A 12,592-nucleotide genomic window follows, 5' to 3' on the forward strand; every position below is an offset into this window, starting at 1 on the left:
CAGTGCAAGGCCCTTTTTTTTTCCCTTTGGCTATAGCAGTAATTTTATACATCAGGGAAGGAGATGCATTTGTGAAATTTCTGAACATAATAAGCAAGCTTTCAACAGTTGATTCTCTATCATCACATGCTTAACCTTCTTCTGAAATGCATATGGATTTCCCACTCTGCTAATAAGAAGCAGCAAATTCACTTAGGTTGTGTTTAGATCCAGCGGTAAAATTTTTTACCGTGTCACATCGGATATACGGACACACATTTGAAGTATTAAACGTAGTCTAACAACTAAACAAATTACAGAATCTGCTTGTAAACTGCGAAACGAATTTATTAAACCTAATTAATCCATCATTAGCAAATGTTTACTGTAACACCACATTGCCAAATCATGGAGCAATTAGGTTTAAAAGATTCGTCTTGCATTTTACACGCAATCTGTGTAATTAGTTTTTATTTTTGTCTATATTTAATACTTCATGCATGTGTCCAAACATTCGATGTGAGTGTGAAAAAACTTGCCAGGGAATCTAAACAGGGCCTTATACTCCATCCATCCCATTTGAAGTGCAGCCATGATTTTCCGTGCTCAACTTTGATCGTCTGTCTTATTTGAAAAAAATTAAAAACATAAGTCACACATATAGTGCTATTCATGTTTTATCATCTCATAAAAACAAAAATACTAAGTATAAAAAAAATTCCAATAAGATGGATGATCAAATTTGGGCAAAAAAAACTCATGGTTGCACTTACAATTGGACGAGGGGAATATCACAACATAATAGTGTTTAAGAATTTCATTTGAAGTCCTCCTGACCTGAATGTCAAAGCATGCTGCCTTTGTAAAAAAAACACAAGATTTGAAGGGATTGTGAGCGTGTTGGATATTAAACACGGGACCTGGGGGTTGAGACCATATACCTCCTATGACCGCATATCAAGTGTATCTCCTATGTTGCCTTTGTGACAATTTCAGTGTGTCCTAATCAGTAAATAAGGAAAAACATTTGTCAGTTGATTGTTTGACATGTTTACATAATAAAGTTGTTTCTTCAGTAGCTTAGAATTTAACCGACCAACTTTATTCTGTTCACTTTGACAATAGAGATACATAAGATAGCCGGATAGGTGATGATGGATCATATAATACTTGAAATTAACAATCAAGACACACATTACTTGGCAATTGATTTGGTAGCATAGAAATACCACAGGTTGGAAAATGTATATTATATGTTCCTTTCAAGAAACAGAATGTATCAATGCTATCTTATTTCCTGATAACTTGGTTTCACAGTATAGAATGAATTCTAAAACGTTTAGATAATATCACATAAAATGAGTATTGCACGGTTTATAAAACCACTAGTAGAAAGCGCGTCAACTAGTGTGCCTATCTTATATTCTAATGCTGATATTGCTAGCAAGCTTTGATTAGGCCACGTGGTGCCTTTCCCTTAGCAAATAAGTCTCTAGATTATTTGAGAGAAAAAATGACGCCAAGACATGGTCACTTTGCCAAACCATCTCCAGATTCCCACGTTCGGCTTTGTGGAGAAATAAAAAGATTCGTCAAGAAAAAAATCCGTCGAGAAAAACGATATGCACATACTATACTGCAGCATGACAAATTAGTAGACTATTGGCAAGCATGCATATATTAGTAGGTGCAACTAATGAAATTCGAGTCCAATATCCCCTACATACTCCCTCTGTTCCATAATATAGGGCGCAACTGATTTTTTGAAGTGTACCAGAATATAGGGCGCCCATGCACATGCAAGCAAGTAGCATTAAAACAAAAGTATGCTCTGGTCGACTTCCGTGCGCATGCATGCAAAGGTTTTCAATGCGTGGAGTTGGCTCTTCATTTCTTGCATGTTGCTTACGGCCTCTTTCTTTCTTTTGGTTGCTTTAAAGCTCTTGGCTCACTGGCCGGACTCCATTTACAAGCTCACTTGCATTAGTTGTAACACATCGGCGAGCACCGGCGAGCAGCGATGGATATGGCAGAGAAGATGGTGGAGTGCCCGGCGAGCGGCAAGACGAAGGCCAGGAGTTGCCGGCGCATGCGGCAACAAGCAGAGATGGAGTTCGGTCGTGCGCGATCGATTCGTGTCCACGCCATCCGAATGCGGTAGCGTGCGCAAATGGAGCTCAGCCGTACCCGAGTGCTTTGCGACGCCGCCGTCCGCATGCGGCAGCAAGGGCAAATGGATATAGCTCTTGCGCGAATGGTTTGTCTCCACGCCGTTCGCATGCGGCTGCAGGAGGAGCGAGCTAACCACGTCAATGATTGCGAGGACAGCGATGGATGCCGAAACCTGTGATGACAGCGTGGTTGAATCGACGATCATGGGCGAAGGTCTCGCGGCCAGCGCTGATCATTTAATCAACTCCGACGATGTACGGTATGTTATTGATTCACTAGCGAACGACACTATTGTTCCATATTCACTCGAACAGACCGATGACAAGGAAGACAGCTAGAATTATTGTATCTGTCTCTATGGAAATGGCAAAACTAATGTTCCCTGAGTATGTTGAGAGAGTATGCACATTTTCTAATTTGTTCAAGATCAGTTCTTTATTTTCATATTGTTCCATCCTCTATTTTTTTAGTTCGGTTAAATGCAAGTTCTTTTTGTTGAAGATAAAATGAAATCAAACATGAATACTCCATTTTTTTAGTTGTTGGACAAAGCACAGTTACAAGAGTAAAATCCTAAGCTATGCATTGATGAAATCCAATGCATCAAGATAGATTTGCTTATCACATTGCAACCTTATTGGCAGCAGACCATTACTTTCCAATGTTCCCTTCTTCAGATGTGGGATGGCATAATGTTGCCCTCCTTTTGCACGCATAATCTCTCTCACGCAACCCTGTTGTGTGAGAAACACACGATTTGATTTATCCACCGGATATTCTTCATATGCTTTGATCACATTTGTCTCAATGTCTTCGATGCTTGATGGAGATGACTTATGAAACAACGACTGCAGGGCTGCAAAAAAACCTAGATCCAAAACATTAAGATCAGGAGAATTGGGCGGTTGACATACTAATCATATATCCCACCCATCTTCTTGTGCCGCACCTAAGAATTCTAGATCGTCAACAGCAATGTGTGTCTTCGCGTTGTCTTGTTGAATGTAGATAGGAAGTCCGCGTTCCTCGATAGGCCATTTTTCTTTGATGGCGGGCAAGATCTTTTCAATGAGGTAGCTTCGGATAGCGTCCCTCGTGACCGATATCATGGCCTTCAACTCCAAGGTTCCTACATTCAATCGAGTAACAAAGATTAATATGGTTGTGAGTAGTAGTCATATTTCAAGTAATTAAGAAAAACTAAACAATTCACCCCTCTCCCTATTGCGACTTCTCCTCTGGGCCGGCTGCCAGTAAGTGAAGGGAAAAATCCCAATTTTTCCATCAAATATACATACGCCATGCTCATCAAACCTTGGACGAGCTTGCGCTGCTATAAACATTACCTTATCAATGAAACCACTGTTCTTTTAGGATTCTCTTCGTCATTGCCCAAGTAAAAACTCTGGTCTACCCTTGTCCTATAAAACCATTTCTCATCTATGTATATGACGTTATACAGAGATTTGAAAGTTGGGTCGTCCGGTATGCTTTAGCTATCAAGCATTTGTATGCAAAAATGCACACGGGCCTTCATGTTATCTTCGGTCAGGGTGAACTTTATGGCATTTGTATGGCGCCTAAACAATCCTTCCTTCAAACGCCTAAACAATGTGGCTTTTGCCATATGCAAAGCGTTGGCCAGGTCACGGATGCTATGGCGTTGTCCAAGCGGCACATCTTTGATGACACTAGGATCAAACGGAAGTTTTTTGTGCCACAATACTTCTTCTTCTTGGACTCAAAAGCTTCAATTCCATCTCCAATCTGTCTATGTCGCCATACGCGTTGGACAACTCTCAACGGCACCCCCATTTCATTAGCAACTGACTTTGTCACTCCCTCCTTCATCATGCCAGGATTTGATTTCTCTAATAACTTGGCATATATGGTTCGTTTTACATCAGGAGGGTAGTGCCTCCTCCTCTTGATATTGATACCTAGACATGGTTGATGATGCTTAGTACGTGCATATATTACAGTCATGATTTGCATGGTTTGCATAGTTTTGTCATGTTTACTCATGGTATATATCGACCGCGATCAAGCAACAACAACAAGATTACTCATGGTTTGCATGGTACTGTGCATGCATAGCTACATGCAAAGGCTCATCCAGTAAACAAGCTGAGCAAAAAAAAACACTTAAGTGTATTACCTGTGCCGGCGTGTGCTCCACCGCCACCGCCGCCGCCATCATCATTGTCGCCGTCTCCGCCGCCGCTGCCACCGCCGTCGTCGCTGCCATCATCGTTGTTGCCGCCACGGCTGCCATCATCGTTGTCACCGCCGCCGCCGCCATCATCATTGTCGCCGCGGGCGGCTGTGTTGTCAACGTCTTCGTGCCCACCTTCTTCATCTGACCGATATAACAAACTAGATCATCAAGCACATACAGATCATAGAAGAAGATCGAAACACTAGGTACATAAGAGAAAAATAAGAAAACACTAGCAGCAACCGTACACACCTTCGTTCTCTAAATAGCAAACATAATCGTAGTTCAAATCAAGTATTTCACCCTCCAAATCCTCAACTTCATCCCAATTAAAAGGTTGATTTAGATCCAAACCTGCCATTGTGTTCAATCATGGGAGGAAAGCTGAGACAAGCTTATTGTGGAATGAATGTCTCTCACCATATTTATAGAACAAGCTGGCGATTAGATTAGCTCAATTCAAATTTTCGTTGATGGTGCGTTCGAAATTTTCGTTGATGGCGCGTCCAAAATTTTCATTGATGCATTCCATTGATGATGCCTCCAAATCTCCAAGCTATTTTTACGTGCATGCGTTCGCGGGGTCTTTCGCGCGCCAAAATAGCTGGTCGTTCGTGGGGGAGGATGCGAACAGATGCATGCATTTAAAGGCAGATGCGAAGGGCTGCATGCATGCTGCACACGGGCAGAGCAAACGTTGCATGCGTCGTCACCCGAGAAAATAGTTACGCCTCCTTGGTATTAGGGTCCAGAGCAGTTGCACCCTATATTAAGGAACGGAGGGAGTAATACTCATCTGAGTTACTTCACAATTCATCAATTGTCAAGTAGTACGTTGCCTTTACTGAAGAAGTATCCATAGAGTAAATAAGGCGGGAGTAAAAACTTTATTATAATATTTTTTCCTTCTATCATTGGATGGCCTTTCTTCCGGGAAAAGAAAAGTCTAGGAGCACTGACTCAAATGGCAGCAGCATGCTCCCAGTGACATTAATAGGTTTCAGTTAGTGTCGGTACATTGATTAATCTGGGAGCAGTATAGGTACTGGGTGGAACTTGGGAGCCCGGGATACCGATCACAATTACTGAAAATCACAATGAAATGTGAACATGCTATGGCACTCCCAACCCACGGTGTCTATAGGTAGTGTCTAAAAGAGAGAAACAATAATAAATGTATTTGTAGACACTACCTCCCCAATGCACAGTGTCTATAGCAGTTTCTTAAGAGAAGAAAATTTAATAACTATTTGCATGTCATGTAAACGAAGGATCAACTGTGACACGCATCAATACATACATCCATGTGACACGCATCAATACATACATCCAAATTTGAATATCAATCTACATAATACTGTAGTGCCAAATATCAAAACATGAACATATATTAGTGCAAATCACATTATATGAGTAGAAACTAGCAGATATCAGTGCATATATGAGCATAAAGAAGTAGCAAATTTTCAAGTTCATCCATCTCAGTACAATAAAAAGGAAAAAAACATATAGGTAGCCAAAATGGTAGGACCCAAACTGGTAGCCGAAATAGTTGGACTCAAATTAGTCTCTGATGACATGAGCAGTTCTTCTAGGTGCACTGCAACAGCAAACCAAAGAAACATATGTAACCACAAGTCTGCCACACGCTTCGACAGCATCCAAACTTGATCCATAGCATTTCCTCCAGCAGCACAGCAGCACCAAAATAGCAGGACTTGATCTACAAAAAAGAAAATAGTTGGCAAATCAATATCAAAATAATTCAGAAGCTTTAGAGCAAGAAAAATAAGAGATAACATATTTAGCTAAACTGGTACTGCTAGGCTAAAATGTAACAGAGATTGCAACTTAAAATGAAACATACTAGTTATTGGCAACACACAAATTGTAAATTAGACTTTAAATGATTAACAATCACCTAATTAGTTTGAATTCCTAAAGTTTTGCTAGATATGCTCAATCAAGTCTGATTGAAGTAGCTTATGAGTAGTACGATCATGAATAATAACATTTCTTTGTATCACTTCTTCCATCTCTAGGTTAGGTCCATGCGAGATTGTAGCTTCTAATACAGTTGATGTGCTTGATGTCTCATTCAAATCAAGAGGAAGCTACTCGATGTCTTTCTCATCTTCGATTACCATGTTGTGAAGGATAATACAAGCTAGCATGATATTCTCAAGATCACCTTGATCATATAGATGTGCAGGTCGTTTCAAAATACCAAAGCGAGATTGCAAAATACCAAAAGCACATTCAACATCCTTCCTTTTCCCTTCTTGATGTTTTGCAAACAACTTGCGCTTTTCAGATTGTGGATGATGTATTGACTTAACAAAGACAACCCATTATGGGTATATGCCATTTGCAAGGTAGTAACCTGTGTTGTATAGCCTTCCATTGACATGGCACTACACTTGAGGACCCTCCCCTCTCAGTTGCTGGATGAACAATGGTGATTGATTAAGCATGTTAGTATCATTGTTGGATCCAGCAACACCAAAGAAGGCATGCCATATCCAACGATCATGTGAAGCTACTGCTTCTAGAATGACCATAGGAACACCTTGATCACCACGAGTATACATTCCCTACCATGCAACAGGGCATTTCTCCCAATGTCAGTGCATGCAGTCAATGCTCCCTAACATGCCAGGGAAACCACGGCGCTCATCAATCTGCACTAAGCGTTCAACATCTTGCACCGTGGGGCGTCGCAAATACTCTGCACCGAATACATCAATCACACCCTTCACACACATCTTCAAGCACTCCATTGTAGTACTATCTCCAATCTTTAGATACTCATCAAGCTGATCTACAGGGCTACCATTTCCCAATTGGCGAATAGCCGATGTACATTTCTTAAGTGGAGATAACCCTGGGCGGTTAAGAGCATCCATTCTCAGTGTGAAATATTTATCCCACTGCCCTAGGGCTTCAACAATGTGTAAGAAGAGGTGCTTTCTCATCCTGAATCTTCTCTAAAAGGTTGTATCATTATAGACTGGATTCTGTACAAAGTAATCTTTCAATAGCCCTTAAGATTCTTCATAAGGCCTAAAACATACCTCCTTGGACCACTCTGCATAGTAGGTCTCATATCTTGTAGAGCTTCAACTTCGGCTTCAATTCGGCTACTACATGATTAGCAAGATCACCCAGTATGCTCCTAATATGATCCAATGGGTACAGATCCATTGGATCTATGCTACTCACCTCATCAAGAGAATCATCATGCGCAGGGGAATCACCATCAGATTGGTTCGACATGGTGTTAAGGATGAGAGAAGATGGAAGAGTAAAGAGGGAAGAAAGAATGTGGAAGGCAGGGGAGGGGGAGAATGTGTGAGCTAGAGGATATATATATATATATATATATATATATATATATATATATATATATATATATATATATATATATATATATATATATAGACACACACATAAATATGTTTGGGTAGTCAAATAGGTTCACACAATTAATGGTGTTCAGTTGCAGTATAAAAAATGAGTTCACATAACTAATTGTGTTCAAACAAGCACTAGAAAAATAAAATGAGTTCACACAATATATAGTGGTCAGTTGCAGTATAAAAAGAGGATGCATTCACACAATTGATAGTATTCAATTGTAGTATAAAAAGAAAATGGGTTCACAAAATTAATTGTGTTCAACATGCAGTATAAAATAATGAGTTCACATAATTAATTATGTTCAAACAAGCACTAGAAAAATAAAATGAGTTCACACAATTGACAAAATTGTCACTTGTTCAGATTTGAATGGTACTGTCACAACACAATTTGTTTACCAACAATATATTAAAAACATACCTCAATTATCTTTAGCAAACAAAGCCAATCTCATACACTCCAATGCTTTGGATCTCTCAGCCAAAGCTTCTTGACTAAGATCACTTGTGGGAGCTAGCAGTAAGTCTTTGTAAAGGTCAATCATTTTACCCTTTGTTTGTTCCTGAGCTGCTTTATGATTAAGGTTGGCTACTTCTAGCTTCTTATTTGCCAAACTTTGTTGTACCTCTCCCATCTTCTCAGCATTGCTGCTTGCTTCAATGAATTTATCTAGTTTGTGGTCAATAACAGAAATAGCGTCTGATGTCAGACGTTTTCCACTGCATTCATCTTTGGCCTTCTTATGCCCAATAGGACGTTGTTTTGGAGCATCTTTGACATTCACAACATGAGTTGGGTTAGGAGTTACACTCTTGTCCTTTTCCTTCTTAATTTTCTTCAAATATGTAGACCACTTTTTCTCATGTCGTAATATCCTCCCTACATGCACCATTGTGAAACGCTTGTCATTATGTTCAGAGGCATATAGCTGGAATGCTTGGTCCATCTTTTGGTCTTCACTCATACCACTTTGATGTATTTTAGTGATTCTTGCATAAAAACCGTTGAATTCGGAGACTGGTTTCTTAATGCGCTCTCAACGTTGCTTCAACTGATTACAATTTCTCATACGGTTACTCTTAGTGGTGTTGTTGTATGTAGCAGTAACATCTAACCAATATTGATTTGACTTCTTATCATTTCCATCGATCGAGTTAAATGAATTGTGCAGCCAAGCACTAGCCTACAATTAGGAGAAGAATAAACCGTACCTTTAATGAAGTGCAAATAAAATTAAAAGCATACAGACTCAAATCTTTAAAAAGAAACAAAGAAAATTAACATACCAATCTAATGTCTTCTTCATTTGACCAATTCAATCGCTTCTCGGACCTAGCATCGGAAAGGCTAAATGGTGTCATCGTCCTCAATATCAATTGTTTCTTTATCTTGTGAACCTATTTGTGCTGCAGCACACCTCCTAGTTGGTGACGGTATCGCTTTAGAACATTGTAGAATAACTAATTGGTGCACCAACAAAGTGGAAATTTTCTGGAAGCTTACTTGCATTATGATAGTTCACAAATGGATGTGTCTGGCTAAATGGAGAGATCTTATTATTCTGTAAATAATTCAGGAAACCACCTGGTGGATACATCCTGAAAAAGAAAACAATAAAAAAATTATGATATCTATGACAAGAACAGAAGTGGTGAAATACAAGCGCAATATATTTCAGAAAAAAATCAGTCCCCATAAACTAGCATATATGAGCTTGACTAAGATTAATCAGGTGAATACAAGTAATTAGCAGTACCAGCTATACATCTTGCCACCAAGCCTAGCGAAAAATTCTTTGAAGCAAAAAAGTACCAGCTATACAACAATATATTAGCAATTCTTTGAAGCAAAAAGTTGTCAGTCTAATATAACCCATTAATTCACCAATAACATTGATCAACCTAAATCTTTGCACCCAAAAATTTGCACCATACCATTCCGAGCTATCAGGAGATGATTCTTGCCACCATGGACTGGCGGCATGAGCACCTGCGGTAGGAAAGCCAGCGCCTGGAGCACTAGCTCGTAGAGCACCACAAGCAACAGCAGTAGCATCTGGAGCACCATCGGCTCCCACAACACTAGCGGCATCTGGATCAAGGGCGGTCGGTTCACCGGCAGCCTGATTGGATTTGGATCGACGCTTCTTCGATTCCGTCGGATTCATCCTTGCACATGGCTTGGGAGAACTACTTTCTCAGGGATGAGTGATTGGGGATGATTTTGGCTGATTCTAGCTATCACGAGAGAGATTGGAGAAGACAAGTGATTGGGGAAAAAAGGAGGCAACAAGATGGATAGAGGGAAGCACGAGTTGGTGTTGGCGCGAAGAGGATTGGGGACACGCCAAAAAATCGTGAGGATTTAGCGTGGGATGGTGGTAGGCATGGCGGTGGGATGGAGGCGGGTGCAGCAGATCGGGAGCTTGAGGAAAATCCGGACGGAAGAAACGATGAGTTGCCCCCAACGCTAGTTTCTCTCGTTTCCTAGTCTTGGTGCTTGCGCCCAACCCCGTCTCGTGCATGAGACACGGTTTCTCTCTTTTTTCTTCTCTCCCTTCTTTAATTTCTTTGCCAGATTTTTGGTATTTCTTACGGTCACAGATAAAATCCGCAAGTGCACAGATATACCGATGTAGCACTTTCCCTTACGGAGTATTCCAAGGGTATCGATTCCAAGGGAACGTGTGTGATCAGATCTTCCTCCGATTCATCCAAGGACACCAAGCAAATGATAGGCCAGGATAGAGAGGATTTATTAGTGAGAAACAGTGTCTAGGGAAAGCTTAATTTTAATCCTAACGCAATACTTCAGGCACTGGCAACCCGCTGTTCTCAGATGTCGCTCTACTATGTACCCGGACAGGGAGGACTTACAAGTGATCTTGAGGGCTATCACCACCTCTACACCCACCTCAAACGTACTGCGGGATACACATCAATTACTGGATAACAATTACCTAAACACCACGTCTAAGCAATTACTATCTACTTTAGTGTTTATAACTCACCAAAGCAATCACTATATTTCAGTTAATTATAGTGAACAATAATCACGTATGCTATTTAGGAACTAACCAAGAGATAATTCTCACAAGATAAATCTAAATTACTCGAGAAGAATATTATATTAAATTCAAAGTTATAAACAGAATAAGAAAAATAGGAGAAGATTACCGACAACTCCGGAATTCTTCCGACTTCTTCTACTCTACTCTCTTTCTATTCTAGTATACAATATAGTACAATAGAGCCTCTTATAATTCAGCTCAAGCTTGGAAGTGTGTGTGAGAGTGAATGAAGTGAGGTCTATTTATAGGACAGGTATGACGATTGTAAGGGGAAATGTCCGAATTGCCTCGCAACCATCATTGGGAGAGCATCTGGAGCGTCCAAGCCAAACCCAAGGATCAACAGTGATCAGAGGGGTTCGGCTGAACCTGGGCTGGGCCCTCCTAGCCTGGCCTTCGATCTGTGGACTCCCTGGGCTCTTCTCTGTCCATTTCTCGCAGTTTTGGGTTAATTCACTGATGTTTTGATGAAGTTCACAACCCCTCCTTATATGGATACACATTTCTCTCACTATACTCTGATTTTCCTCCCAACATCGGGGTTTATCATCTGCATACAAATATATACCAACACTTATGGAATATGTGAGATTAAGCACCTATCACTATGTTAGATGTTTTATTATCCGAACTTTATGTAGATGTTGGCGGTATAGAATCGACATTTTACAGCCGCCAACACAGATCATATTTTTGCTTATGTGGCAGCCTAATAAATTCTATAGACACTAGGTGGAGGGTTGGGAGTGCCCTAAAAAGCTTCGGTTCATTTGTGCGTGTTGGGGTTTAGGAGGCATGAGGAATTAGATGTTCACGGAGGACATGCCTGGTCTTTCATCCACCTCGGGATATGGACGTGGCTTTGGCTGCCAATGGCTTCCATAGCTCGGCATTGTCAGTGGCAACCCCTGCACGAGCGGGTCGTGTCCTGTGTCATCCAAATGGGCAGCAGGAGAATGCAGAATGCAACGGCCGGCATTCATGCAGCAAAATGCCGCAATCTTACGAGAGTGGAAAATGGCTCGCCGTCTGTAAAGATTCTCGTACACCTCGCTCACAGAAGTACCATTCGGCGCCTATCACTGTGTCAGTCTGCTGGTGGTGCTGCTTGGCATGTACATACTGGAACTAAACATGATACAATGGTGCAATCCGACTGACAATCAGCTTTAATTTTCTAGCATTTAACAGTGCAAATTTATACCTATAGATGAAACAGAAATGGGTATATACAATGTTTGGTAATTAAAAAAACAAACTATACATAGTGCAAATTGATAAGAGGTAGTTGTTGATAACCACTGAACTCAGAATACGTACATCAATTCAAGTATCTAGTGAAAAATGTGTGAAAAATACAAAGTTCACTTCATCTTGCTTGTGGTCGGTTTTTTTTTTTGTTACGGCCGTTTGATGGTTAATTTTGTAAGACCATTTTTATGGTACAACTACAACAACATTTGAGGAGTGCCATGCTCTTCCAAACCCTTCAGACTTGATCAGTGGAACGAGAGCATTTCGATCAATTCAATTTGCCTTATCTGCGTTCTTACAACAAGAATCAAATCAGATATCATAGAAGACAAACCACATGTACCTAAAAGATTAGCATGCAGGCGAAGTGAGCGTAGATTACCTGGTTAAGTTCCTTGTGGAGGAACCGGCCCACCCGGGTTCAAATCCTAATTTTGACATGGCTGCTCGCATTTACCGCTAATTATTTGTCAATCTCA

The 12,592-nt window shown here is 40.6% G+C and overlaps 1 pseudogene; it reads right to left on the reverse strand.

The window, feature by feature from the left end:
- Positions 1-8,210: 8,210 nt before the first annotated feature.
- Positions 8,211-9,956, reverse strand: LOC136355220 (glutathione S-transferase T3-like; annotated as a pseudogene).
- Between the last annotated feature and the right edge of the window lie 2,636 nt (positions 9,957-12,592).

This window comes from Oryza sativa, chromosome 2 (genome assembly GCF_034140825.1).
Source record: "Oryza sativa Japonica Group chromosome 2, ASM3414082v1".
Lineage (NCBI taxonomy): Eukaryota > Viridiplantae > Streptophyta > Magnoliopsida > Poales > Poaceae > Oryza > Oryza sativa.